At 37.4% G+C, this 23,517-nt stretch overlaps 2 long non-coding RNA genes across 2 annotated transcripts; both read left to right on the top strand.

The window, feature by feature from the left end:
- The first annotated feature begins 16,245 nt into the window (after positions 1 to 16,245).
- LOC113469264 lies at positions 16,246 to 17,392 on the top strand. Its single transcript, XR_003392734.1, has 2 exons — positions 16,246 to 16,530; positions 16,958 to 17,392. It is a non-coding gene; the product is annotated as an uncharacterized LOC113469264 (long non-coding RNA).
- Positions 17,393 to 22,213: 4,821 nt separating this feature from the next.
- Positions 22,214 to 22,924, top strand: LOC108252933. The gene is made up of 2 exons (XR_001809625.1): positions 22,214 to 22,469; positions 22,765 to 22,924. It is a non-coding gene; the product is annotated as an uncharacterized LOC108252933 (long non-coding RNA).
- Positions 22,925 to 23,517: the final 593 nt, after the last annotated feature.

The raw sequence follows: 23,517 nt of genomic DNA, 5'->3' as shown, positions 1-23,517 counted from the left end.
TCCCCCCACATGGAATGAGACAAATGAGAACATGGAGAATGTGTACGGGGTCTGCGAGAAGTCTGGAAATATTTAAATGGGAAGTATATTGTGTCTCTTATCGCCTATCTGATGAGGGACATACTACGGGATGGGCATGCTACGACAAAGACCACATGTGTCTAATGTAGCAGTTGTTTCACTGTTAAGAAATAAAAACGGCGGTGAAACACTCAAATCAGTAATGAGGTTCCAGTCAACCAACTAAACATACATGGGCACATAAATGTTATTACAAATACATTATTGTTTGAGTAAAAATATTAATAAACTACGAAGTTTGGTGACAGTACCAATTTTGATAAAATTTTATCTGAAGACAAATTTCCATCGAAGTTAATGCAAACGATTTTTAAAAACACATCAATTTGTATCGTCGATTTTTTTTTTTTCTCCTAGGATGACTAAGTATGTATACGATTGTAACTATTCGTCAAAATATACTGTAAATATTCATTCATTCATTCATTCAACCAATTCCAGGAGCTTAGAAGGAGAAATTAAATTTCCTTGAATCCTTGACTTATCACTAGCAGGTATGAAAAGGTCGAAGAGCTCCAGGTGGAAGAAGAATCTCTTGGCTTGCTAATCTGGGAACCTGGTTTGGCATGATCTCTTCTGCATAGCTTTTCCGGATTGTCACCAATAAGAAACACATCGCGAACATTCGAAATTCACCCTAAGAAGAAGACTCATCACCCGAAGACTTTTCAAACACACAGTGAATTCCTGAGTGGGAGGAAGGACGGGGTGCACCCTCCTCATTCCGCCCAAACAGTGTTTTCCAAGTCAATGCTATGTTTCCAATGTCAGGCGAGATTAATGCGCGATCGTGTCGTTCAATCAATTCATTATTGAAAATGGCGTAGCGCAGGGGGGCCAAATGTTTCTTGGACACGAAACTGAAGGGAAATTTGATTTGTTTACTTTGTCTAAACACAAGTCTTAAAACAAGTGTTACCTAATTAGACTAATGTGGGATTAAAGGGACTTTTCAGTCTCATTCTTGCAGTATAAACACATAAACAGGGTATATTCTATTCTAATAAGGAATCGTAAGCCGACTGTTGTCAATTGAATTATGTGGGTATGGGTACTAATTTAGGTTGTGATTTGTGATGGGTTTCTTCTGGCATGGTAAGTATGGTTGGTTCTTTGTAGAGATTCAATATTAGGGTTTGCAAAGAGTTTTCAAAGTCATGCCTATGTATCTTCAATAATTGCTCCTCTGGGGCTGATTTTAGGGCCATGGTCCTATTAATCTCTAACTAGGCGCAAAAGAAAGGAATGGACAAAGCCCGTTACAAAATCACTAGATAGCTTAGATATACTGTACACTGGTCTGCCTGGTCTCTTTTATCCCTTCTCATCTGATACAGAAAGCTTCTTCAATCGAACCTACATTGAGGCACTCCGAGATCTCCATCTAAAGAATGTGATGTCTCTATTAGTCATGAGATTAATACACAAAGATCAGGCATTGTGTACACATTACAATACATAGATATGAATAGTATAAGTATGTATCTACATAATATTATAATATACAGTCGAACCTGTCCAAGTGGGACCCGTCTAGTGGGAAACCTGGATAATCGAGAAAAAAAATCGGGGCCCCTTCATGGCAACCTCTCTAAGTATAGGACACTTTTTTAACTGGGAAACCTGGATAAGTGGGATAAAATTGTCGGTCCCTTGGATTCCCACTTGGACAGGTTCGACTGTAGTATGTGTAGTATGTAGATAAATAGGTACATAATGTCTCAATCTATGATGTATTATGTCTATTATGCCACTTTGTATTCCATTACATCAGATTCTATAAGGAACCATTACCCATCCTTCTAAACATAGTTAATAGAGACATTCTATGAGGAATATTCTTATAGTATAACTTCTCGGTAATATATTCAGATCGCTTGACAATAGAATCCTTCCATCAATCATAAGGTTAATCTATTAAGTTCCGGTTCTAATACGGTTAATAGAGGATTAAATAGAGACATTCAAGATACCAAGATAGACTTTGAAGTCTGATTGGAAGATTTGGAACCTGTGGTAGCTGTGGATACAGCGGCACATTCTTGAGACACCTAATAACTCCATGGTCCATTTGGAAATGAATGAAGCTTCTGCGGACACACCTTATGTCAAGTTCCATTGACGCCTCGTATGGTCTATATACCTCAATATTTTGGAACGCTCCTTTCAAGGGGGTTTAGTAGTAAGAAACTAATAAATAATCAATAGTTAGTTATCCCCCTTTCGATTATTTTATGAAGGTACACTAAAAATGTATACACCTATTTCATGTCTACCTAAATTGTCAGATTTGATGGAAAAATAGGAATCAATAAAGATCAATCGTCTATCACAGTAAAATCTTTAAAATGATCTTTTTTCTTGTTTATGTATGTGTTTTAACACCCGTTGTACATTTTTTCATCAAACCATAATGTCTTTACTTGTTTTGAATATTGCTTCCTCCAATTAACAACGAATTCGTCGTCCCTTCGTTCTTTCCATATCTTTCATCAATGGTGTCGAAATTTGTCAGCAAACTAATTATGACATCATTTGTTTTGTCTAAAATATGTCCCAGCTCACGAGTGATGATGGATGCACGAATTTTGTTTTCTTGAAATACATTTTTCCTATCTTCTTTTTCTTCCTTTTTGTTTAAATATTTTTTCGTGTTTCGTTGTCTTTCCATTAGGTCTTCCTCAGGGAGACGCGAAAACATGGAAAAAAATATTTCGATTTTATGTTTTGTTTTATGTTTTTTCTGACTCTTGTTTAGAATGTTTCTTCTCTAACAGATGAGTAACTCCCTGAATTTGTCTCCCAGTGTCTCTGTGATGAAAAGAATTGTAGAATTGCACATAAGTTCCAAACTTCCTTGTCTCTCGTACTGAAAACGAGGGTCTGCTCTGTTTCTTAGCCATTCTTGCAAATGGCCATTTTTCTTCTCCTTGTTCTCTCCAGTTTTTCTCGAGAAAGAAGTGGGTTGACTGGTAAAAAAAGTGCTCTTCTCCAAAGAAAGGAAAGCATCATTCATCAACTTCTTGCAGCACTCCATTTTTACGTTGCGCTCTCTCCCGTTTTCTTCTTTGTCCACGTCTCGTTTCCTTTAGCTCTCATTCTGAGTAAACCCATTTTTCTTCCCTTCTGAAGCTACTATTCAATCATGCTGCTCTACCTTTGCCTTAGTTCCGGTGTTCCACGGCAGCTCTACCTTAGGTAATACCTTTCCTTTCTCTCTACTCTGCTATCGAAGGTAGCTCTCCAGTCTCCACCCAAGATAAACACTTCCTACCTTCTCTTTAGGTTTTCAGGTGCAGTCCTTGGGAGCTATTTTTTTTTTTTTTTTTGCAAAGAGTGCAGGGGCTGGGGGGCTTTTTTTTTTTTTTTTTTTTTTTTTTTTTGCAAAGAAAGTGTAGGTATATATATACATTCCTAGGTTTCCCATTTTCATTTGTGATGAGCTGATCCTTTTTTTCCCCTAGATTTTTGATCCCTTCTACCAATACCTAAAAAGATGATTTTGACCAATTTGAACGTTGCTGGAGAGAAGATAGGTAACTCACAATCATAACTACATTAAAAAAAAAAAAAAAAAACTTTCAATATTGTAAATGTAAATCATAACATTGATTTGGTACACAAATCCTTCTTGTTTATTTAAAGAGCTCAAGCAGATGAATTAAAAAAAAAAAAAAAATCTGACAACATACACAACAAAATACCACATTTTTATTTTATTTATTTTCTTCAAGAGAAGCAAGATATTTTTTCTTAATTTTTCTCTCTTTTTCTGCATCATTTAAACTAGTAAATGTGGCGTCCGCTGTTGTAGGGAAGGATTTCAACATTTCAAACAGAATCAACAGCGTCATATGCTCTGGCGGTTTCGGATCAAAAGGATTTTCTATAAACAAAGGACAACGTTTCATAAGTTATTTTAATTTTATTGCTATTCTTTTTTGTATGTTTTCATGGATGTAGAACGTAGAAAGAATGAGTTTACTGCTATAATTTCGTGAATGTTTGTTCAAATATACGTCATAAAATGGTTACCTTGAGGAGGGACACACTACGGGCCTTGGTATGGGCGATTGGGCATGCTACAACACAGATCTGTTAAGTCATCGCTACGAAAGGCTGTTCTAGAAACTTGTAGAAAACGTAAAAGCCAGTTCACACTTGTCGTTCGGAAAAAAAAAATCGTGTCGTGTGTAGTGTGAACACTCTCATTTAGATATATTGCCTACATGGACATTCGAAAAAAAATCGGATGAAACTCACGACAAGAGTAAACACTTAAACAGGCTATAAGTTGTAATTAAAATATAAGAGGCCAGTTGGCAGTCCAGCTATAAGAGGCCAGTTGGCAGTCCAGCTATATTGGCCTCGTGAAAACACCACTAGCAGTGGCGTCAAGTAACATATCCAGGATTTGTCCAGGTAAAGCGGAATCTTAAAACTGGCTTCATTCGTTCCCTAAGTCAAGAATCCACCGGAATATGCATACCAAAACGTTGCCAAGAGTGCTTGTACCGCCTAGATCGGGCATTAATCACCGCGTTGCCAACTTGTACTGTAGGCTTGTGCCAATAAGCGAATTTAAAACACCTCTGGTGCCAATGAGTGCATTTAATAGTCACCAAGTACCTCTATCGGCTTAAACCTTCACCTTTATCCAATTGAAAAGCAATCTGATGTACTTAGCCGTTACACTTGGGTGCAAAAATAGGGGAAAATTTGCAATTCTATTCCTCACTAGTCTACTTTGAATAGACAGCTTATGTTAACGTTTTAAAAGTTCCAATTGTTTTTTGGTACCACAGCTAATTAGCTCATAATTATTATTGTCTCCAAGATACCTTTGGAAAATTGGAAACACCTACAATAATTGTCTTTTGAATATCAATATTATCAATAGAAACTCAGAAACTGCTGAATCTGAAAAAGTTCTAAAGTCAACCTTATTCCAATTTTTTCGCACGTGATTGTATAAAAGTTATGTAAAATTGTAAATAGCTGTATTTATTGGTCTTGTCTAATAGCTTTTTATTATGATTTACTAGTATAGGAAGCCTAATGTGGCTATCCGTTCAAAATTCAATGTTCTAGCGATATTGCTAGTCCTATCGATTAGGAGTCATCAAAATGAACAATTTTTGTTGGCTTTTTTTCGACTGTTTAGTGTGTTGGTGAAGAGCATTTTTGATCTTCCTGCAGACATGCTCTGTTAGAGCATTGAGCATTTTACATGAGCATTACTCCAATGACGTCTGCTCGTTGTTATAACTTACATAATAATACATATTTTCAGTGCATTTAATAGTCACCAAGTACCTCTATCGGCTTAAACCTTCACCTTTATCCAATTGAAAAGCAATCTGATGTACTTAGCCGTTATACTTGGGTGCAAAAAAAAGGGGACAATTTGCAATTCTATTCCTCACTAGTCTACTTTGAATAGACAGCTTATGTTAACGTTTTAAAAGTTCCAATTGTTTTTTGGTACCACAGCTAATTAGCTCATAATTATTATTGTCTCCAATATACCTTTGGAAAATTGGAAACACCTACAATTGTCTTTTGAATATCAATATTATCAATAGAAACTCAGAAACTGCTGAATCTAAAAAAGTTCAAAAGTCAACCTTAATCCAATTTTTTCGCACGTAATTGTATAAAAGTTATGTAAATAGCTGTATTTATTGGTCTTGTCTAATAGCTTTTTATTATGATTTACTAGTATAGGAAGCCTAATGTGGCTATCCGTTCAAAATTCAATGTTCTATAGCGGTATTGCTAGTCCTATCGATTAGGAGTCATCAAAATGAACAATTTTTGTTGGCTTTTTTCGACTGTTTAGTGTGTTGGTGAAGAGCATTTTTGATTTTCCTGCAGACATGCTCTGTTAGAGCATTGAGCATTACTCCAATGACGTCTGCTCGTTGTTATAACTCACATAATAATACATATTTTTGATAATAACTCCCACTTTTTGACTTGGCGCAGCTTTACAGAGCTCATTAAAATAATAGTTCCAGTGGTTTTTACGTGCTATACCTAACCCACGGAACCAAAGAAAATCCATCCACCTAGGTACTTGGTTATATTTTTGATAATAACTCCCACTTTTTGACTTGGCGCAGCTTTACAGAGCTCATTAAAATAATAGTTCCAGTGGTTTTTACGTGCTACACCTAACCCACGGAACCAAAGAAAATCCATCCACCTACTTGGTCACATTGACGATTGTGACGACCAGAATATTTTTTATTTTTTTTAATACGTGCATCTACAATGAAAATCCCAATAATCAATTGAGTAGATTAATGACGTTTGAAAGGTGTTATAAGATTGAGTTGCAAATGTAAATTGAATCTCATTTTTCTATCTATCTTGTCGTCAAGTGGAATTAATCGATACCGATTAGGCTATTGAGACGCGCATTTTTTATTACTCTATCAATGCAGCTGATAAGTGCATTATAAAGTACATTCGAATACAAGGTGGTGTGGAAAAGAGGCGCCTTGAATTGCGAATTTATTGAGGGCGGACGAGAACTACTAAAGTTGTATTTTTCTTTCGGAACTTCCCCTTGTCTAAATAAAGCTCGTTTCCACTCTTTTTCTTACGGTTTAGTACAGGCGCTATCACGCTAAAAGGGGAAACGAGCATCAGAAAAGGGGAAATCGCGAAAGGAAAATGTGACTTACATCCAATGCCTATGGTTCTACAAAGTTACAGAGTAAACTTTTCGCGAGAAATACCAAGCTCTGAGAAAGAATGTTGGAGATAATCAGGGAAAAAAAGGGGGGGAGAAGAATGAAGAAAGGAAGGAGGGAAAAGAAGAGGAAAACTGAAAAGAAGCCACACCTTTTAACTACACATCTATCCATCTAGGTATCTATCTATCATCTATTATAATTATTTAAGTGGTGCTCGTCAACTTCTTGGTCATATGCACCACACACATCTATCTAAAAACAGCAGAAATAACTATACCTAAGGGTTAGTCAGGAAATTTCCAAATTTCCACCCTTGAACTTCACCATCCGGTATACCTACACACGGATAAAGTTTGCACAATGTCTTCATTACCACATTACCACGGCATATTAATGGCCGTTTTGCCCAGCTTAACTCTACATTTTAGATTTTATTTATTTAACTCTCTACATTTTATTTATTTTTAATTAATTCTTGCATTCTTGTAAGCTGAATCAGTTGTGTCCACTTAATTAATATCTAATAATTATTTATATTTAAATACAAAGGATAAGAAGATTAGATGGGGTGGAGGGGTGGGCGTGGAGAATTAAATAAATAAAACAAAATAGAGGTAGGTATTATGTATTATTTTAACAAGACAAAATGAAACAAAGTCTACAAATAAGTCGGAAAAAAATTCCAGCTACTTAAAAAAACTTGTTACATAGCTACATGCTTTTATTGGAGAAAATAGATCTTATAAGTTAAATAGAAGCATGTAAAAAAGCTAGGAAAACAGTTTCCATACATATACATAGTTTCTTACCTATACATACATATTAGATCGAGCCTCAAGAAGAGATAGTTGGATAAAGTACCACGGGCACAGATCAAAAATGATTTGATTTCTACATACCTAAACATTACATAAAGCTGAAATAAAATCAATCTCTAACTAATAGAATGGCTAAACAAATTATACCTGCCCATGTAGGAAACAATGATTTACAGAATAATAACTTCATAACCACACATTCCAATGAGTTCCAAACTCAGACAGGTAAAACTTACACAAATCAGCATACAGAATAATAACTTCATAACCACACATTCCAATGAGTTCCAAACTCAGACAGGTAAAACTTACACAAATCAGCAAAAAAAAAAAAAGATTCTTTTGAAATAGGCTCATTATTCTTGGACTCCGAAATACGTCCATCTTGGGCTTAGTACTGCAAGTCGGGGTGTCTTTGTCCCTTAAAGGGTAACATGGTCCACCATTCTTTTCCTTCTAGGTAAGGATGTTGCCTAATTGTAAGCGCTAGGTCGCGGGTTCGATTGTTCACAGGGGCGGATATTATCCCAATACCATAAGATCTGTTTTTGGAACTCCTGGCTTTCACCTACCTTGTCGTTCTTCTCTCCTACGGCATTTTTTTTTTTTTTTTTTTTTAGAAATCAACCTCGACTTTGAACTGTAGGAAATAAATGAGTAGGTACCTAATGTAAGACTAAAGGCCCGTTCCCACTTGTCGTTCGAAAAAAAATCGTGTCGTGCGTAAGTGGGAACACACTCATTTAAATTACATTGCCTAAAAGGACATTTTGTGTCGTTCGGATACAAATCGTGTCGTGTGCTGAGAACCCGTACGCCTCCACTAATAATGAAGAATTGTATCTGGATGATCCGAAGAAAACCCTACGCGGCTGGTTCGAGAGGGAAGGTAAGGGTTTCCCACTTTCTTACTTTCCTTATTCTATAGGAAGGAAAGTAATGTAATCGGGTCAAATTTTCGATGGTCAGTTTTTAGTGCCAAAACACGTTTTGAGGTCCCTAGAGCCTAAATCCAAAGTTCCAGCCATTGGTCCGTGTGTGTGTCTGTCTGTAAACAAAATATCTCGAGAACAGTAAGAGCTAGAGACTTGAAATTCGGTATGTATCTTTTAAATGTGACAAGGAGACGACACGAAACTTTTGGTTAAGACCGGTGCAACGCTTGGCGGCATTTTACCGGTTTTTGGCGGTTTTCAGCTATACTGACTAAACGGTTAGAGATATTGTACCTAATTGTTACAACAGAACACCCAAATAAGCACCATTCAATAGGATAAGGAAAGTCGTGTGATGTTTACACCAGATTTTTCTTGGGTCGGAGCTATGGTCACGGCTCCGTTGAGGACGCTCCAATTCATTAGCATGATTTGTTTAATTTCTCTTGGGTCGGTACTAAAGGCTCCGTTGTGGACGCCTTACTTACTTATCCGTGTCCAAGGCTTCTCACATGAACGTGGAATGGTATTCTTCCAGAGCTGTGCAAATTTGATGCCTCCTGGGGTACATGCAGTCAGGTCATTTCCCAAAGTCCCAAGGCGGACAATGACACCCCACCTTACCCTACGAGCGGAATCTGGGACTGGCTCGGGAAAAATCAATCTTGTTACGATATGGCATCAGCCAAGAGAACAGACGGGTTCGAAAAAGAGTTAGTCCGCATTAATATTCTCTTTGCCAGTCATTGGTGGAATTAATCAAGGGAAGAAGACTCGGTTAACCCGCGAGGAGTCAGAGTGAATCTCTGAATGAGTTAGTTAGTCCGCATTAATATTCTCTTTGCCAGTCATTGGTGGAATTAATCAAGGGAAGAAGACTCGGTTAACCCGCGAGGAGTCAGAGTGACTCTCTGAATGAGTTAGAGAGTGACTCACTGACTCAGTCAGTAGTCATAACTTAGATTTTCTTCACTTATTGGGGAAATTTGAAATACTTACCTAACTTTATTATTATTTTTCAAGAGGTTTGATAAAGGGAAATGTAACAGCTAAGATCTTATCTTCCCGAAATCGAAGAGAGAAGAAAGACAGGAGAAAGCCAGCCGTTCCGAGAACGAACATTATCCGTTCAGGATAAAATCCTTTTCGGGCGGGAATCGAACCCGAACCTAGCGCTTACAAGGCAGACGCACTACCAACTAAGCTAACTAGGCTGGCTACCTAACTTGTAGCCTAGCTGAATGGCGCGGTGCACCGAGCCCGCTCCAACATACGGCCGAGTGTTTTCGGCCGTGCAACTGCGAGAAAGAACAAGTTAAGTAAAACCATGTAAAAAAAAGTAACAAGGCATACAAACGTGTCACGTCACGTGAAGTCATGGGGAGTCGGAAAGATGTAGTTCAAAGTTTTGTCATAATATTGTAGGTAATTTTAACAACCACACCACTATCACGTTACGTGACGTGACGTGATGTGACGTGACGTGATGGTAGTGTATTTCTACCGCGGCTACTCGCGGGTTAACTCTGTGGATAGAAAGGAACTTGGAGCATACAAGTTTTAATTAGACAACCAATGATTGTGAGATGTTACAGAGGAAAGTATATGTAGGGCAAGTGTACCATTTATTCGCCCACCTAAAAAACGTACCATTTATTGGCCCACCTGTACCATACGCCACATAAGTCTGAACTGGACGAACTTTTCCAAGATCCAATTTCATCAAAAGAAAGGGCTTAAAGACTGCTATCAAACCAGTGCTATTCAAAAATTGTAGTCATAAAAACAAAAATTAGAAAAATAAATGTGGGCAGGTGGGCCAATAAATGGTACGTTTTTTAGGTGGGCGAATAAATGGTACACTTACCCTATAAAGCATAGTATGTACAGAGTGTATATAAAGCATATGTACAGTGTGTATGTGTGTTACTACAATACTCTGGATAAGTTGAGGCCCGGGGTATGATGTCCAAAATGAAGGGGCTCGAGTATAGGACCCGAAATACACTCAAGCACACTGGAACGGCTGGCTTTTCCTATCCTGTCTTCCTTCTCTCTTCTTTTTTGGGACGATAAGACCTTGGCAGTAACAGTTCCCTCTGTCATACCTCTTCAAATAATAAGAGTAATGATAATAATAATAATAATAATAATAATAATAATAATAATAATAATAATAATAATAATAAAATAGGACGATACATAGGTTATAATTGATAATAATATCTATAGTAAAATAAAACAAATGAAATAAAATAACCTATTGCTCTTGTTATTATTTTTCAATGGTTTCTATATTGTATTCAATTGGAACTTACCACAATAGTGGGTGGCCCAACGTCAAAAAAGCTGCATTTCGTCAGGAAAGCACCAAATTTGGCATGGACCTTCATTTGGACCATATAAAACTTTTAGGAAGGGGTGACACCGAAAACCATGTATACGAACAAAATGGCGGCCTTTTTTTCAAAATGGCGGCCAAAAAAAGGGGTTTTTTGAGAATATCTCGTTTCCAGTAACTTCTTTCTAATAACAATAAATTAGAAAGTTGTTTTTCTTTTTATTTTCTACATTCCATACATTTACACTTTTTCTCTAGGATGTACCGTAATCCCGTACCGTAATGATTTTTCCAATATGGCGGCCAAAAAGAGGTTTTCTCTAATAATAAAATAATAATAAAATATTTACCTACTTACATACTACCTTACGTACGTATGTGTTTGTTGATATATTTGGGCCTCAAAACATTTTGAAATAATTATTTATTAGTGGATGTGCCAAAACTACAAAACAAAGGTAGCGTTTACCTTGCCCTTGGAGCTGACTTTAAGTTTAAAGTCAAAGAACAAGGGTTAAATAACTTCTAGTTTCATAAGATCATCTTACACCCCCCCATAATTGAGGGGTTTGATGCAAAAACAACTCATGGCCTACATAATTCTTATGGCCTAAGTATACGTCGTTTTTCCTTCAAACCCCACCAATTTTTCTATGTACATCAGTAAAAGTGTAAATTCATAAAATGTAGAAAATAAAAAGACAAACAACTTTCTAATTTATTGTTATTAGAAATTTTTTATCGGAAACGAGATGTTCTCAAAAAACCCCTTTTTTTGGCCGCCATTTTGGAAAAAAGGCCGCCATTTTGTTCGTATACATGGTTTTCGGTGTCACCCCTTCCTAAAAGTTTTATATGGTCCAAATAAAGGTCCATGCCAAATTTGGTGCTTTCCTGACGAAATGCAGCTTTTTTGACGTTAGGCCACCGACTATTTCCCCCATATTTGAGTTAGTCTTTTATATGGTCCAAATAAAGGTCCATGCCAAATTTGGTGCTTTCCTGACGAAATGCAGCTTTTTTGACGTTAGGCCACCGACTAGTTTTCCAGATGATTAGACCGTAGCAGTTACAGTTCCCTCAAACCTCCTTAAAAAAAGACGATTTGGCCTTAGTGCAGCGCGGCCAAAACGGCGACCATAGACCATGGACCCTTGCCGAGACCATTGACCATCGCAGAAAAATTACTCAGTTCCATTTCTTTTTGCAGTAAAAAAAACTCCTTTTTTTTTTTTTTTTTTTTTTTTTTTTTTGAAATTCAGGGAACGTAATATCGGGATTTCAGATCTTTTCTTTGGGGTTCCCTTAATTAAAAAGGTTCATTAGATTTTGTGTGTGATCAATATCATCAGATTCAAATTTGACACTTGGAAGAAAATAAGAAGAAATTGGTCCGTGTGTGTGTCTGTCTGTAAACAAAATATCTCGAGAACGGTAAGAGCTAGAGACTTGAAATTTGGTATGTATCTTTTAAATGTGACAAGGAGATGACACGAAACTTTTGGTTAAGACCGGTGCAACGCTTGGCTGCATTTTACCGCTTGGCATGCAGCTGTCAAATGTGACAAGGATGCGACACGAAACTTTTGGTTAAGACCGGTGCAACGCTTGGCGGCATTTTACCGCTTTTTGGCGGTTTTCGGTGTATTTAACAATATCTCGGGAACGGTATAAGCTAAAGACTTGAAATTTGGTATGTAGTTCACAAATGTGACAAGGATGCAACCCAAAACGTTAGGTTAAAATAGGTGCTGCAACTAGCGGTATTTTGACCTCTTTTTGGCGGGTTTCGACCGCTTTTTGGCGGTTTTCAGCTATACTAACTAAGCGGTTAGAGATATTGTAATTGTTACAACAGAACACCCAAATAAGCACCATTCAATAGGATAAGGAAAGTCGTGTGATGTTCACACCAGATTTTTCTTGGGTCGGAGCTATGGTCACAGCTCCGTTGAGGACGCTTATATTCATTAGCATGATTTGTTTAATTTCTCTTGGGTCGGTACTAAAGAAATGGCGGCCTTTTTTCAAAATGGCGGCCAAAAACGGGGTTTTGATAATATCTCGTTTCCGGTAACTTTTTTCTAATAACAATGAATCAGAAAGTTTTTTATATTTATATTTCCTACATTTTGTACATTTACACTTTTTTTCTAGGATGTACCGTAATAATATGGTCAGAGCTATGGTCACGGCTCCGTTAAGGACGCAGGGACGCTTCTATTCATTAGCATGATTTGTTTAATTTCTCTTGGGTCGGTACTATGGTCAGAGCTATGGTCACGGCTCCGTTAAGGACGCAGGGACGCTTATATTCATTAGCATGATTTGTTTAATTTCTCTTGGGTCGGTACTAAAGGCTATGGTCAGTTCTCCGTTGTGGACGCCTTACTTATCCGTTATTAATTAATTTATTTAATTTTGACATCCTTTGTAAGTACTTTTTTACTTAAGTTATATATAAAAATGGATACTTACGAGTAGGTTTTTTAAATCCCGACTCGGAGTTTCGTCTATTTCATAGACATTTTCAAGGGAAACTGAGTGTAGGTGTTGTTGTTGCTGATAGTGACAGTGGTGGGGGTGTAGATACTGTCACAGATACAACTTAAGTAAAAAAGTAATTACTTATCCGTGTCCAAGGCTTCTCACATGAACGTGGAATGGTATTCTTCCAGAGCTCTGCAAATTTGATGGCTGTTGGGGTAATAATAATAATAATAATAGTGCTTATTTATACTGCTCGCATAGGACTGAAAAGTCCCTTTACTCCAGCAGAAAGCTACTACTATTATTGTGGTCAAATTCTCAAATTATATTGAGGATAAAATTCCATACCTCGGCTGGGATTGAGCCCACGCCCTCCTGTTTACCAGGCGAGCGCCTTGACCACTAGGTACACCACCGAGGCGGGTACATGCAGTCAGGTCATTTCCCAAAGTCCCAAATGACCCGTGGTGCACAATGACACCCCACGTTACCCTACGAGCGGAATCTGGGACTGGCTCGGGAAAAATCAATCTTGTTACGATATGGCATCAGCCAAGAGAACAGACGGGTTCGAAAAAGAGTTAGTCCGCATTAATATTCTCTTTGCCAGTCATTGGTGGAATTAATCAAGGGAAGAAGACTCGGTTAACCCGCGAGGAGTCAGAGTGAATCTCTGAATGAGTTAGAGATAGTGTTGGGAATAATCGATTATGATAATCGATTAATCGATTATTATTGATAATCGTAATCGTAATCGATTATAAAAAATAATCGAAAGTATAATCGATTATGAAAAATAATCGGAAAATCACATTTTGGTATTTTTGCCAAAGAAAATATTGACTTCTTCTATGTTCGTATCTATGCCTTGTTTTTCTTTCTCGCAGTAGCACGGCCAAAAACACTCGGCCGTATGTTGGAGCGGGCTCGGAGTACGGCGCCATTCAGCTAGGCTACAAGTTAGGTAGCCAGCCTATTTAGCTTGGTTGGTAGCGCGTCTGCCTTGTAAGCGCTAGGTTCGGGTTCGATTCCCGCCCGAAAAGGATTTTATCCTGAACGGATGATGTTCGTTCTCGGAACGGCTGGCTTTCTCCTGTCTTTCTTCTCTCTTCGATTTCGGGAAGATAAGATCTTCTTAGCTGTTACAATTCCCTTTATCAAACCTCTTGATTTCAGAGTTAAAGCGCTCTTTGAAAAAAAAAAAAAAAAAAAAAAAACCTCTTGAAAAATAATAATAAAGTTCTATAGGTATTTCAAATTTCCCTAATATGTGAAGAAAATCTAAGTTATGACCACTGACTGAGTCAGTGCGTCACTCTCTAACTAGTGTTGGGAATAATCGATTATTTCACATAATCGATTATCAATAATCGATTATAAAAAATAATCGATTAATCGATTATTAATCGATTAATAATCGATTAATCGATTATTTTTTATAATCGATTATTGATAATCGATTATGTGAAATAATCGATTATTCCCAACACTAGTTAGAGAGTGACGCACTGACTCAGTCAGTGGTCATAACTTAGATTTTCTTCACATATTAGGGAAATTTGAAATACCTATAGAACTTTATTATTATTTTTCAAGGAGTTTTTTTTTTTTTTTTTTTTTTTTCAAAGAGCGCTTTAACTCTGAAATCAAGAGGTTTGATAAAGGGAATTGTAACAGCTAAGAAGATCTTATCTTCCCGAAATCGAAGAGAGAAGAAAGACAGGAGAAAGCCAGCCGTTCCGAGAACGAACATCATCCGTTCAGGATAAAATCCTTTTCGGGCGGGAATCGAACCCGAACCTAGCGCTTACAAGGCAGACGCGCTACCAACCAAGCTAAATAGGCTGGCTACCTAACTTGTAGCCTAGCTGAATGGCGCCGTACTCCGAGCCCGCTCCAACATACGGCCGAGTGTTTTTGGCCGTGCTACTGCGAGAAAGAAAAACAAGGCATAGATACGAACATAGAAGAAGTCAATATTTTCTTAGAAGTCAATATTGACTTGGGAAAAACACCTTTGTATAATATATATCTATTATTATGTTCAATAAATAAATAATTGAATTGAATTGAACGTGTCACGTCACTTGAAGTTATGGGGAGTCAGAAAGATTTATTCCAAAGTTTTTTCATAATATTGTAGGTAATTTTGACAACCACACCATTATCACGTTACGTCACGTGACGTGATGGTAGTGTGTTTCTATCGGCTACTCGCGGGTTAACTCTGTGGATAGAAAGGAACTTAGAGCATACAAGTTTTTATTAGACAACCAATGATTGTGAGATGTTACAGAGGAAAGTATGTATGTCTGTGTGTAATATAAAGCATAATATGTACAGAGTGTATATAAAGCATATGTACAGTGTGTATGCGTGTTACTACAATACTCTGGATAAGTTGAGGCCCGGGGTATGATGTCCAAAATGAAGGGGCCCGAGTATAGGACCCGAAATACACTCAAGCACACTGGAACGGCTGGCTTTTCCTGTCTTCCTTTTCTCTTCTTTTTTGGGATGATAAGACCTTTTCCGTGTTTTGGTGATGAAATGAGAGAAATCATAATTCAACAAAAATTTGGAAAATCCTCCCCCAGTAGCGTTGGGGAAATGACTGAAAATAATTTGAATTTTAAAAGGAAAAGCCTTACAAACGGGGCAAGTAAATAAGTGATAAAGTTATGAACAAGTTAACTGATACAAAAAGAATCTTTTGGTTAGTAATTCAATAAGTCAATAATAAAATTGATAATTAACTCAATAACTATACTCAAAGGTTTTACAACAGATGTAACAGAACAAATGTTTTTGTTTACAATAATACTGATTTGATTCGTGTTTAGATTTGGACGCAAAAGTGTTTACTATTTGATTAGTTGATTACACCACTTCACGTAAAGGCCATCTTCAATCGATATTTTCTTTTATTTCTCAGTCCCAATTCTGAAGCATGTTCCAAGAGCTTATGGTGTTATTTTTCGGCTATATGACGTGGAAAAATCTGCTCGATATCTACAAGTATCATCAGGGACGATTTAAAGAGACGTTTTTCTTTCAATAGTTCAGAAAAAACGCTTCATAGTTGAACCAGTGGATTATATTATGTGGATTTAATCTGATTTGGATGTAAGAAGATCTTTAACTTGAATCACCAAACTTAGGTAAGTTCAAGTTGATCCTGTGCTTAGAAGGAAACAAAAATCTAAAAAGGAAAGCTCGCTATAAGATTTAAAGAAAGTTTGGTCCTACATAACACCAAAGCTATCCAAGGGTTTGTTGTTAGGACCCTAACGTTACTGTACAAGTGCCAAGGTTTCCAGACTTTCCAGTAACAGGGGCTTAATAGCTTTAAAGGAGGGCGCCCAAGATCGAGAAAAGTGGAGAACGTCGTGTTGAAACCTGTCCTAGGACAGATCTACATCTATATATAATAGCTTTACCTCTATTCGGCGACAAGCTACCTCACATTTCCCTCACCTAGAGTAGGGAGGGAAAAGTCAACACCACGAAACTGTCCAGATGGTCATCCATCCGGATACCAACCACGCACAACCTTTCTTAACTTCTTGATCCCTGTTGGCTTTTCAGCTTTCGCATCTGCAATGCATCCTGCATTGAGAATAGTCATCAAGTTAGCATCAGCAACCTACATCATTTCCTACGTATTCAGCCTTGGCTTCTATATTGTTACCCATGACCTCAACAGCATCCTTTCTTGAAGAGGTCTTGGGAAGAACCCTTCTACCATTGGAATTATGGCTTCAAAATATGAAATGGTGAAAAATTCTGAGGAATCTTTACCCAAGAACTCTAGTGCTCTTCTGCTCGAAGAAGGCACATGGATGATTGGGACTCTTGAAAAGTCTTGACAAGCCATCTTTACCATCTTGGCAAGATGGGATTTCAAACCTTGGTGCAAGGAAATGAAAACTCCTCTTTGTGTGCATGATTTGTTAATAACTAATTTGATTAAAAAACGCTGGGAGCACCATAAATAAAACTAATAATATAATACAATCTACCTAAAGCTTCTTTTTTATTTCTTCAAAATCCTTTGATTTTACCAACATCATATTATGACATCGATCAACATGTAAACACACCCTTAAGTACCATAACAACCTCCATCAATTTCAACGGTTTTGGTGAGACACTACTCACCAATTGAATCGTAAAACCGTTGCCACCAAACTGCTCAACCGGTGAAACACTTATCAATATTTTTACATCTGTCTGAATTGGTCTTTGAATCGATTCCCACACTGTTGTTCAGCTATTGTTTACAAAAATAAACAAAGGGTTCGACAGTAAACAGTTTCGTCAACGTAAGAAACAATCGAATAGCTAAAGTTATTCCACAGGATTCTAATTTTATCTGGCAAAGTATTTTCACTAGCTACATACAGTATTTCGATTAGGAGATTAGCACTTTTAGTGAACCATCTTGAAAAGTTCCGTCTTAAGAAACAATCGAATAGCTAAAGTTATTCCACAGGATTCTAATTTTATCTGGTAAAGTATTTTCACTAGATACATACAGTATTTCGATTAGGAGATTAGCACTTTTAGTGAACCATCTTGAAAAGTTCCGTCCATTTACATTTAGTCATTGTTTTCATTAGTGACAAAGCACCTGCATTTGAAGATTTTGAAGACCCTCTAGGAAACTAGAACCATGCTCAATTGGTCCAGGATGAAAATTGCGCGGAATGTGCTGGCGTGTATTGGCGTGGTGCTCATTTTTCTGTCCACATTACCCGAAACTGTCTTCAAGCTTGGTGAAAATGCTGAAGCAATGTACTCGAGCATGTAAATCCTTTTCAGTGGATCAACAGCGGCCTTAACCGCAGGCGGCCGGCCGTTAAAAGGTAATTGGAAATTTAGATTTATATTCCCGTCCGTCCGTCCGTCTTTTTTTTGTTATTATTTTATTTTATTATTATTATTTTACTAGGTTAGTACCTAATTAAATAATATAATAAAAGGGACTTTTGCCAACCACTCATTATCAGGTAAACCTGATACATACTATGAGGTAGACCTGACCAGCGGACCTGATCAGCTGCACCTGTCAGGTCTACCTGATAGTGAGTGGCTGACCTTTTATCAATCGTTGAATCGTTGAATAGCTTTTCAACCATAAAAAAGAATAACACCCTGGAAGTCATATTATTATAATCACCATCATCATCACCATCACTGGCCTATGTTATCAATAGTACTGATCCTAATCAACAGTCTGATCAGCTGCACCTGTCAGGTCTACCTGATAGTGAGTGGCTGGCCTTTTATCAATCGCTCATCAATAGCTTTTCAACCATAAAAAAGAATAACACCCTGGAAGTCATATTATTATAATCATCATCACCATCACTGGCCTTTGTTATCAATAGTACTGATCCTAATCAACAGTCTCCTTTGCTGTCAGCCATGCTAGCGAAAAAAATATTCGACTCCGTGTTTAAATACTTCGGCATTTTCTCTCTCCTCTATTTCGTTCGTCTGTACTGGTTTTGAACTTTGAAACTTTCTACTTCCATCATGCTGAAAAGTTTCCTGGCTAGAGGGTGCCACATGTTTTTTCTGTGGTCCCTGGTGTCTCTGGTGTACGCCCAACTGATGACTCTCACCACAGGACACCCTGTTTATCTCTAAGTCCCCCTGAACATTGTTACTTCATGTAAGTAGAAGTTATATCTTAATAATAAAATTGTTGTGTCCAGGATTCTATACTTTAAATTTTGGGACGCCCAAAATTTAAAATAACTGATGACTCTCACCACAGGACACCCTGTTTATCTCTAAGTCCCCCTGAACATTGTTACTTCATGTAAGTAGAAGTTATATCTTAATCATAAAATTGTTGTGTTTAATTGTCCAGGATTCAATATTTTAAATTTTGGGACGCCCAAAATTTAAAATGGTTTTGTTTAGATTGGAATACCGGAAGTCTTGATGTACATTCTCTGTAGGATCAAGCTTTGGGCTTGCTTTTTGGGGTTCACTCTGTGAGGACAAGGTGAAAATATTATTATTTATTACCAGTTCTGTGTCGTCATTGAGTCATTCCTTATGGTTCTACACCACAAATTTGGAAGCAAATGATAGATTTTTCAGAAACCGTAACCTCTTCAATGAATCATTTGTAAGTTTTTTTTTGTACCACCATTATGTGTGCTTGTGCACTATAGCCTAAACAGAAATTTGGACACTGCAGTGTTTCAGTCTTTTTTATGGTTTCCCGAAAGGAAAACACACACGACGGTCTTAAGTAAAGACCGCCATTTCCATGTACCCAATCATCAATGTAGGGCCAGTCACCCACCATCAGGTAGACTTAACAGGCGTACCTGTCAGGTCTACCTGAGAGTGAGTAGATGGCCTAAATATCCCTGTCGAAATCAATGTCATGCAAAAGAAACAATCCCTCTCATAATAGACATGACTGTGACCCACCCAATATAATCAGTCGCGGCCCTTCCGCAAGATCACCCCGACCACCACTGCTCCCATTTCCCCTCGTTCTCCGCCACTGACAGGAATCAATAACCCCGAAACTTCCTCTTATCACTCTCCTCGATCTGAAATCGGCCATCGAAGGGGAACCGCAGAAACGGAACTAATTGGAGGGTTCCTTCCAGTGATTCGCTTGTCTAATTAATCGCCGGACATTTTGTTAATTACCCGAAATTATACACCTGCTTGCTGAGCAAACAAGAGTACCTTCCGATTTTAAGCGATTCCTTGATTCGTGAAGAAGTACCTTCCGTTTTGAAGGTTTCGCTGATTTGTGGAGCTTGAGTACCTTCCGATTTTGAAGGTTCCCTCCATTCGTCCAATATGAAGATCATTAGACATATGGGGTACCGGTTCTTGCAGTGTGTCCTGGCAATGGTTATACCCTTTGCCTGTTACTGCTACTATGTGGTGATTGACTAGGAGGGCGGTATGAGAGGATGCAAACCGGAGCTTGAGCATGGTAATATTGCATTCTTATTCGTCCTTTTTCCTGTGTGCCTATGTTTTGATTTTGTTCTTTGATTCTTGCTCTTATTCTTCTTCTTCTTCTTCATTCTTTTTCTTAATCAGTATCCTCTTGTTGTTCTTCTACTTCTTTATCTGCTCCACCTTTTTCTATGTAAGTAGGTACTTTTACCCCCACTTAATTTCAGCCTTCAAACGAATGCTAATAGGCAGTCAACTAGTCAGTAGTCCGCTATAGTTAAATCAAATCGTGTGTTTACCTGTTTACAAAATGTATGTTCAATTGTCAATCAATAATAGACAAACAAGAACACAATAATAGTCAACAATGGGTAGTTAAAGGTTACTTGTCCCATGTTTTCTTATCAAAAACTGTCTGTGTTCAAACATCAAACAATGAGTCATTAAAGGGTTAACTTTTCCCATGTTTTCTTATCAGTCCCACTAAATCTGATAACATCTCCCATCACCTCACCTTGTCACCATCCTGGCAATGGTTATACCCTTTGCCTGTTACTGCTACTATGTGGTGATTGACTAGGAGGGCGGTATGAGAGGATGCAAACCGGAGCTTGGAGCTTGGAGCATGGTAATATTGCATTCTTATTCGTCCTTTTTCCTGTGTGCCTATGTTTTGATTTTGTTCTTTGATTCTTGCTCTTCTTCTTCTTCTTCATTCTTTTTCATAATCAGTATCCTCTTGTTGTTCTTCTACTTCTTTATCTACTCCACCTTTTTCTATGTAAGTAGGTGCTTTTACCCCACTTAATTTCAGCCTTCAAACGAAAGCTAATAGACAGTCAACTCAGTAGTCCACTATAGTCAAATCAAATCGTGTGTTTACCAAAATGTATGTTCAATTGTCAATCAATAATAGACAATCAAGAACACAATGATAGTCAACAATGGGTAGTTAAAGGTTACTTGTCCCATGTTTTCTTATCAAAAACTGTCTGTGTTCAAACATCAAACAATGAGTCATTAAAGGGTTAACTTTTCCCATGTTTTCTTATCAGTCCCACTAAATCTGATAACATCTCCCATCACCTCACCTTGTCATATATTGGTTTCATATAGTTTCATAACTTCTACAGTGTCAAGTGTCTATTTCTTCAAAGGTCGCAATGAACTTCCCTCCTCTACTGCTGGCTGGTGGCAACCTGCTGTACCATCCGAAAAAGCTGCTCCTCCATATACTCGCTTGTCTGCTCGTTGGGACCATGGTTCTTTAATCCCGTGTCTTCCAGTCTGACTCCAGTGAACCAACTCGAAAAGTGTTTTCTGGATCTTGAAAAGTGTTTTCCAATTCTTTGATTAGTATCCAGAACTAAACTTGCCACAATGTTGACCTTTCTGCGTGCGTGTATGAAATATTTCCTCATCTGGTATGGATGTTCGTTTGTCTATTATAATTTCCTCCACCATGCCACCTGAGGTCACGCGTTCATCTTGAAGGTAAACTTTCCTGTTTTGTTCTTGGTTTTGATTTTCCTATTTCCTTTGAAAGTAGGTACCTATTCAATAATTTTATTGTTGTATTTTTCCTTTTTGACAATATGCGGATATTTCTTTTGAACAAATTCAATAAATTTTAACTTTTTTCCATTGATTACCTAGGTATAATACTATTACCTAATATTATCTTCCTAAATACGGCATTGTTTGTTCTTTCTTTTTTCAACTTTTTTCCACCGAAAAGCAATGTTGTTTCAGGTTTAGCCCTAAGATTTCAATGAATTTTATTATTCTTTTGGATAATCTTAACTTTTTACCTAGACCTACTGATTAATGAACTTCCAACTATTTTTGCTGGTTTCAGATGCCTGACTCCTCAACCAAAATGTCTGTCGTCCAATACTCGCTTGTCTGCTCGTTGGGACCATGGTTCTTTAATCCCGTGTCTTCCAGTCTGACTCCAGTGAACCAACTCGAAAAGTGTTTTTTGGATCTTGAAAAGTGTTTTCCAATTCTTTGATTATTATCCAGAACTAAAGTTGCCACAATGTTGACCTTTCTGCGTGCGTGTATGAAATATTTCCTCATCTGGTATGGATGTTCGTTTGTCTATTATAATTTCCTCCACCATGCCACCTGAGGTCACGCGTTCATTTTGAAGGTAAACTTTCCTGTTTTGTTCTTGGTTTTGATTTTCCCATTTCCTTTGAAAGTATTCAATAATTTTATTGTTGTATTTTTCCTTTTGGACAATATGCGGATATTTCTTTTTAACGAATTCAATAAATTTTAACTTTTTTCCATTGACTACCTAGGTATAATATACTATTAATTACCTAATATTTTCTTCCTAATACGGCATTGTTTGTTCTTTCTTTTTTCAACTTTTTCCACCGAAAATCTTTTCACCTAGACCTACTAATTAATGAACTTCCAACTATTTTTGCCGGTTTCAGATGCCTGACTTCTCAACCAAAATGTCTATCGTCCGCCATCACACAAACCAAATCTGTCTCCTTCCTGACGTAGTTACAAGACCAATTGGGTGCTTCTAAATGTATCTTCCTCGAATTAAATTCCTCTTTTTGTGAAAATAAATGTTGACTGTTTAGTTTACAAAAGGCTTTTATTTTCGATAGGATTTCAGGCCGTTTATAATCAGCTCACCAGAGTTGGTGGAAAATACTTAACACAGAAAAATTACTTAACACAGAAAGGTAATAAATATCCTGGGTTCGATCCCTAGGACGAGCATTAATTTTCTTACAGCTCAGCCAAAGATAGAAAACAAACCAAGAAACAAAAAAATGCCAAGAAAAAGTCATTTCAAAACTACTCATTTGAAAATTCCCGCGCCTTTGAAAAGAAAACGAGCATTTTCCATTTTCATCCCTTCAAAAAAAAAAAATTCTGAAGGGATGAAGGAAATTGCAAAAAGTGCTCCCTTTCACCCATAGAGTTCGCCACGAGTTTATTTTTCCACATAAATAATTTCGGATGACCTTTTCCTTTATCTCTTTTGAAAGGCTCATTAGAGTCATTAGATGAATGGAAAGATTTATGGTTGTGAAGACTCACTGGGGTGAAGGTTGACTCTACGTTTTGGGAAACGTATCAATTCCAGGGGTTTTAAGTAAGGTCTATGTTCAATGTGACATTGTGCCAGCTTAGCTAGCTTCGTTGGTAGCGCGTCTGCTTTGTAAGCGCTA

Source organism: Diaphorina citri, unplaced genomic scaffold (genome assembly GCF_000475195.1).
Source record: "Diaphorina citri unplaced genomic scaffold, Diaci psyllid genome assembly version 1.1 scaffold1008, whole genome shotgun sequence".
NCBI lineage: Eukaryota > Metazoa > Arthropoda > Insecta > Hemiptera > Psyllidae > Diaphorina > Diaphorina citri.
The sequence above is the reverse complement of the archived record's forward strand: the minus strand, read 5'-3'. Positions and strand labels throughout refer to the sequence as shown.